Source organism: Adiantum capillus-veneris, chromosome 7, assembly GCF_014529385.1.
Source record: "Adiantum capillus-veneris isolate H3 chromosome 7, ASM1452938v2, whole genome shotgun sequence".
NCBI lineage: Eukaryota > Viridiplantae > Streptophyta > Polypodiopsida > Polypodiales > Pteridaceae > Adiantum > Adiantum capillus-veneris.
Window position 1 is genome coordinate 28510772 of NC_140937.1, and position 6762 is coordinate 28517533.

At 40.8% G+C, this 6762-nt stretch overlaps 1 pseudogene; it reads left to right on the forward strand.

The window, feature by feature from the left end:
- Positions 1-2841: 2841 nt before the first annotated feature.
- Positions 2842-5018, forward strand: LOC147453613 (uncharacterized; annotated as a pseudogene).
- Positions 5019-6762: the final 1744 nt, after the last annotated feature.

Here is a 6762-nt window from a genome sequence, read left to right on the forward strand (position 1 = left end):
TAGAGTTGTGAGAGTTCGTTGGTACAATTAGGGAATCTTGCATTTAGATAATTTTCCTAACTTAGCTAGTACTAGAGTAGTTGTTTTAACCTTAGTCATAGCTAACTAATCGATAAACTCATCCATAAGTCCAAAACTCTTGATTGATTAATTTCATCAAAGTGAAATTTATTTGTCCTTAATGGAAATGTACCATTTCTTAATTCTTTGCAATTACTCATTCCCACATGTACTTTACATTCCGCTCATGCTTTCTTGCCATATAGTTCAACTTGCTTACTCTCACGATGACTTTGCCTTGCAGGCATTCTATCCCACATGACGGGCTTCACCTCACTAGCTTTTGAGGACAGGAAGGTAGGCATGTTAATTGATGACGGATGCCTTATCTCATTTTTTTGAGTCATGGGCCGAGCTTGTCGGTCCTATAGGTGCTTGGGTGATCGCCGATGGGAAGCGCATCACATATCTCATTTGACAATATTTTTACCTTTGACCAACCACTGTGGGCGACCATGTGTGAATGTGACAAACCCATATAGTTGAGGATTGACCAAACGGGCACCCACCTGATCGGATTTATAGCCGGACACCACATTTATAGTCTATTATTTTAACGAGCTAGTGTAGTGATACTCTATGTAAATCTTAATTCTAGAGTAGCAGGTCAATTCCCTGAGTTGTAATTCTGTCATGACAATTGTAAAGGTCCATGTGAACTCACCACTGGCCATTTCGAATTCCCTAGGTACAAAGATCAATAACTTTAATGTGAAAGGAGGCTTATCTTTAGAGAAGAAAGGAGCTCTAAAAATGTATGCTCAAGCTACCAAGCTGCTCCAACTTTAATTGACTTTTCTAATGATTTGGGTAATCCATTTTCAATTATGAAACTTGCAGTGTGTTCCTCGCTCGTTGCTCTTTCATTCAAGTGTAAGCATTGTCGGTTTTGTTGAGGTTCATGACTACGCGTTAGTGAGCCTAATCTTTAGATTTGAGTGCTTAAGTCACTCTTTTTAGTCATTTTGACCATAGGAGAGTGTTCATAGACCATAGGAAAAAAAAATTTGACTGATCTGATGCAGTTTTTATGACTGTTTTCATGATGGATCGTGATTTTGGTACCTTGTTGGATTGTAACCAGACTTGGTAGGATAGTGCCCTAGGTGTCCTAGACCTCCTCCTAAAGTTCCGTTGCTTTTCGAGTCCGTTTGAGTGCCGAAATGGCATGATCACGTAGAGTTATGAGAAAGGACATAGGCAGATTTCACTGATCATTGAGTGATTGATTTGCTTGTGGGTGAAAGCATGAAATGGTGATCAATTTTAAGGGCTTTTCTAGGTGGTTTTTGAAGTAGTTCTCAAGTTTTATTTGTTCCCTTCAAATAATTTATCGGGGATGTGGAAAATTGCAAGAAATGGAAAATGCCGCCACTTCCACTTCAAGAATGCCATCATTTTTTGAACATTGTTTACGGATAGAGGGTGACAATGACTTCCATTGCATTCCATTCTACACAACAGGAATCTACCCACGCGATACTCCATCTTCATGCACCCTACGTGAACAGAGCGTGGAAGAACTGTGGATGCCTACCCTCTCTGTGTGACCTCAATATTCACCAGGTACTGTAATCCCCCCCCCCCCCCCCCCACTCTCTCTCTTTCTCTCTCTTGCTCTCTCTCTCTCTCTCTCTCTCTCTCTCTCTCTCTCCCCCCCCCCCCCCCCCCCCCCCTCTCTCTCTCTTTTATTGTAGTTGAGCAATGTGTTTGTTTGAGGACATTGTGAATCATGAATTGTGTTTTTTTTGTTTGTACAGTGATATGAAGATTCCATCGCAAAAGTGCACCATGGCAGCAGCTGATGGTGGTTCAGCTAGAATGCTTTCATCCAGTAGCAAGCCGAGGAGCTCCACAACATTGGGCATTAAGTCTGAAACTATCGGTGACAAAAGCATTGGTACATATCAACTCTGTCTCTTCAATTGTAGAAATGTTCTTTTCAATGTTTGTTTACTATGTCAAATGTGGTTTGCAGCAAGATCTTCCTACAGGATTTAATACCCCAACAAAACTCGATTCTGCTACACACTAGAGGAGTTGCATGAGGATTATGGCTTAAGCTTGGAGGGAAAGCTCTACAAGCACCTCGGTGAGGTTGATGTCACAGATTAGGATTGGTTTGTCGGTCTTCATGAAGAAAAGGGAGAAGGGCTCTAAAATCTTTCTGCATATGATGCAACCTGAGTTTGTAGACGAATGCAGGTTACTATTTCACAAAGTCTACCAAAGCATGCCAGCCAACAAAGAGATCACACACAAGTTTGCAACATTGTTTGTGTACGAGCGATGCCAAGCTGCTCGGCAAGATCCTGCAGGTCAAAAGGTTGCCTAGGCTGCTTTTGGTGAACAGGTTTTGGACCATTGCAAGAAGCTTCCGGGTGGCATTGAAAACAAAGTAAAGATTTGGCTGGAGAATAATGAGGGGACATCAATTCAGTCCCTTCGTCCTGACAATGTCGGGGCAAGTCAAAAAAGTGGGCAAAATACTCTCTTATCTGGCAACACTTCTCTAGTTAGTGGCTCCTTTATAAGCCAACAAGTAAAAGCACATGTGAAGAAGATTCTGGATGCAAAAAGGGATGCATTAAAGGTTTTGAACATGACATTGGATAATTTGAGAGTAGAGCTACAAGACAGGAACCAAAATATGTAGAAGATACAAGGGACATCTTCAGCCGTGGCAGTGCTTCAGGTGCAATTGCAAGAGCTCCAGATATTGCAGTCCAACATGAAGGGAGTTGTCGATACTGACCCTGATTTTTTGGTGATTGAAGGCAAATGGCTGCTCTAACTAGTGCAATCACAGCTCTTGGGGCCAATGCAAGCAGCTCAAACAGAAGAGATGAGGTGGATCGTCTCCAGGTATGTGTTGACCAAGTCAAGGCAGGATTTTTGTTTATGTGGTAATGCCCTAGGTACTTGACATGGTACTCTCTTCTATTTAGGTGGTTTTTTTAGCCATGCCAGTTATTTCTGTTTATGTAGTAATGCCCTAGGTACTTGACATGGTACTCTTTTCTATTTAGATGGTTGTTTTTGTCATGCTAGTTATTTCTGTTATGGTGCTAAGTGCCCAACCTACCTGACATGGTAGTTTTTTCTATTTTGGGGTTCTATCATGGTAAATAGTGCCCAAGGTACTTGGCATGGTAGTTTCTTTTACATGGCTTTCTTTTTGTTATGGTGACAGTGACCAAGTAGTTTTCCATATGTTTTTTTTTTTGCTATAAGTGTTTTTTTTTTCCATGGAAGTTTGTCTATTATTGTGGTACTTGTCATAGTATTTTTTTCTACCATGACAGGTGCAGGGGTCATGGCTATTTTTCCAGGTATCATGTAATGGCCAAAATGCTTGTCATGGTACTTCTTTTGATCATGGTGGTGTTTTTTTCATGATATTATTTCCTGCTATGGTACTTTTCTTTTGCTATGGTTGTAGTGCTCAAGGTACTTTTGTACTATCCATGGTATATGTCATTACCTTAGAGGTTTTTTGGAAAGCCATCTCTATTATGGTGGCAGTGTCGAAGGTACTTTTTCATGGTTTTTTCTACTATGGTTGATTGTTTCTTTAAGGAAGTTTGTTTGCTATGGTGGTTGTGACCAATGTACTTGTAAAGGTAGTTTTTTCTATTAAGGTGGTTGTACGGTCATTGCTAATTAGTGTGTAGTGTCCAAGAAACCTGTCATTGTACTTTGTTTTTGGTCATGGTGGCTTTTTTATCATGACAGTCTTTCCTGTTATGGTAATAGCTTTTGCCTTGATGTTTTTAATGGGATGGCAGTTTTTTGTTATGGTGGTAGTGTCCAAGGTACTTTTCTACATGCCATGGTATTTTAAATTTCCTTGGTGGTTTTTTGTCCAAAGTACTTTTTTATGGTAGTTTTTTCTGTTAAAGGTACTTGTCATGGTACTTTGGGCTGTAATGGTGCTTCTCATATATAATACCCGTGGGCCTTTTATTATTCATTTGTCATGCAAAAAGAAGTGACTGACTTGGAAGCATCAGCGAGTACGTGTGTGCAACAAATCAACTTTTGTGAGAGCATGCTGGAGCAGGTGAAGGCTGGTGACACAATGTTACTGCTTCCGACAACTGGCCAACACTTTAGCCACTTGCAGGCTACATTCTCTGTTCTAGCCAAGACTATGTGTTGCATGTGGTCTTGCATTTATGGCTTCCCATGTGGTTTGTGTATACATGCTAGCATGTGGTCATACATACTATGCTCTGTGTTTTGCTGCCTGGCTTGGATCAGAGATGGTATGTGCGGACGCCTCTTGCAAGAGTAGTATTCCAAATTCACTTAAATCAATGATCCTGCATACAGGTTGGTTGCCGTTGCTCCCAATCTCATATAAATCCAAGAACAATTCAGGTTGCCTTCAAGTATCTGTTGATTGCACAAGCCTGAACTTCACTGATGTGCTTGCGGGTTCTGGCCATATTCCTTGTGTGGTGCCGATACAGGATGACATGCCAAAGGTTGTGCTACAAGCTACTCCTGAAGCCCATAGTGTGTACTCTAGTGAGGGAACTCCAGCTGTGAAGGTAGACCCCCCTGCAAGCACAGCAGCAGTTGAGCCACAACCAAGCAAAAGCAGTCCAAAGGAAGATGCAACGGTTGACGATGCAGAGGCAATAGCGCCAGAGGGAGTGGATGCAGTGCAGTGCATGTTAGCTGGTGATGAGAATCTAGATTCTCCCATCTTTCTGAGTGACATGGTGAAGGTGTCAAAGAAACGCAAGAAAAATGGTGATGGTAAGTGGTAATGGTATTGGACTTGTCAACTTCTATGCAATGTCTGCATGGGTCTGATGTGTTGTTTTATGACATAGGTGGACCTTCCAAAAAGATTAGACCTTCGGAGTCCACACGTTCAAAGCAGCATGCTCATCATGCAGATGGAGATATGGGAGAGAGGGAAGCACCCAGATGACCTCCTGCCGTGAAGAAGACTCTCAGAAAGAGTACTCCCCTTCGCAATCCTTCTAATGCTTCCCAACCCCCCCAAGCCTCGAGTTTGCAAGAAATTGTAACTCTTCAATTGTAATACAAGAATCTGTGATTCTTGATTTTGAATGCAACAGAAACTTCTTTTGTTGGCCTCTATGTTTTTGTCGGTTTTATGTTTCATAAGCGTAGTGTCTATGTTTTTGTTGGCCTCTATGTTTTTGTCGCTTTTATGTCAAATATTGCCTCGTGTTTATTTTTCAATATTGAATGTTGTCTTTTACAGAGTGTCCAAAGGAAAAGGGGACCCTCAAGTTGCCCGTAGAGGAAATCATAATCATCAGAGATCCCCCAAAGTACATTCCCCTAGCTATCTCCTCCTTGCCATATGATGATCCAACCTGATCAGCCCTCATATTAGATCTTAATGGTGCACTTTGTCTTACATGTACACCTAATAAGTATGACCCTTCATCTATCCCTGATATTGAAGCTACATCATTTGTCAAGCATGAGGAGGCGGATGGTAGGTACCTGTTTGTTCCGAAAGATGCACATGATTTTATTGCATGGGCTGTGACATGGGCAAATGTCTACATATGGAGCATTGCAATGCTCAGTAGAGTGGGCTCAAGAATTCAAAGATGTTTTCCCCAGGTTCATGGTTATATTAGTTGATGGGCTGGATAGCAGTTATGTGATGTGGGTAGTTACTATTTTGGTGGTGGAAGACCAACATTTTTCAAGGTATTGCAGAATTTTTTGGCAAAGTTGCAGCGGTATGATACTTGCAATGTCCTTTTAATTGAAAACAGTTCCTATAAATTTCATTATAACCCCTATAGTAATTACATCATAGTGCCTGGTATTGAGCACCTCTCCAGCCAATACTTGTCAAAATATCTAAAGGCCTGGCTAGAAGGGTGGCAGCATGCTACATATCGTCGTGCCTTGGCGGACACATTCAGCAAACCAAAACCTATTGATGACGACAAGTATGTATTCACAGCAATTACAAAATGGTTTGAAGACTTTTTAATAGATTTTTATGTATAGAAACCACCCGAGGACTACCTATAAGGTACTTTGGGCTGGCATACAACAACTTTTACAAGTCCTTGTTTCCTACATAGTTTAAGACAGTTTCCACTTGTGAACTACCTGTATGGCGCTTTTGGTTGTCAAACCTGTAAAGAACCTATAAGGTACTTTGGGATGGCATACAAAAAGTTTTACAAGTGCTTGTTTTGTACATAGTTTAAGACAGTTTCCACCTATGAACTACCTCTAAGGTACTTTTGGTTGTCAGACCTGTAAAGAACCTATAAGCTACTTTGGGATGGCATACAACAACTTTTACAAGTCCTTGTTTCCTACATAGTTTATGACATTTTCCACTTGTGAACTACCTGTAAGGTACTTTTGGTTGTCAGACCTGTAAAGAACCTATAAGGTACTTTGGGATGGCATACAAAAAGTTTTACAAGTGCTTGTTACTTACATATCTTAACATACAGAAACCACTTGAGGACTACCTTAAAGGTACTTTGGGTCGGTAGATAAACTTCTAGAAGTGCTTGTTTCTTACATATTTTAATGGAAGTTCTTGTGAACTACATGTAAGGTACTTTAGGCTGACACACTAGTACTTTGTGTTCCAGAATTGAAATGCTATTTTTTTTACTCAAGTAGAGAAAAGCATTTACAAGTTCTTGTTTGGACTGGCCTTCAAGAGGTTTCGAA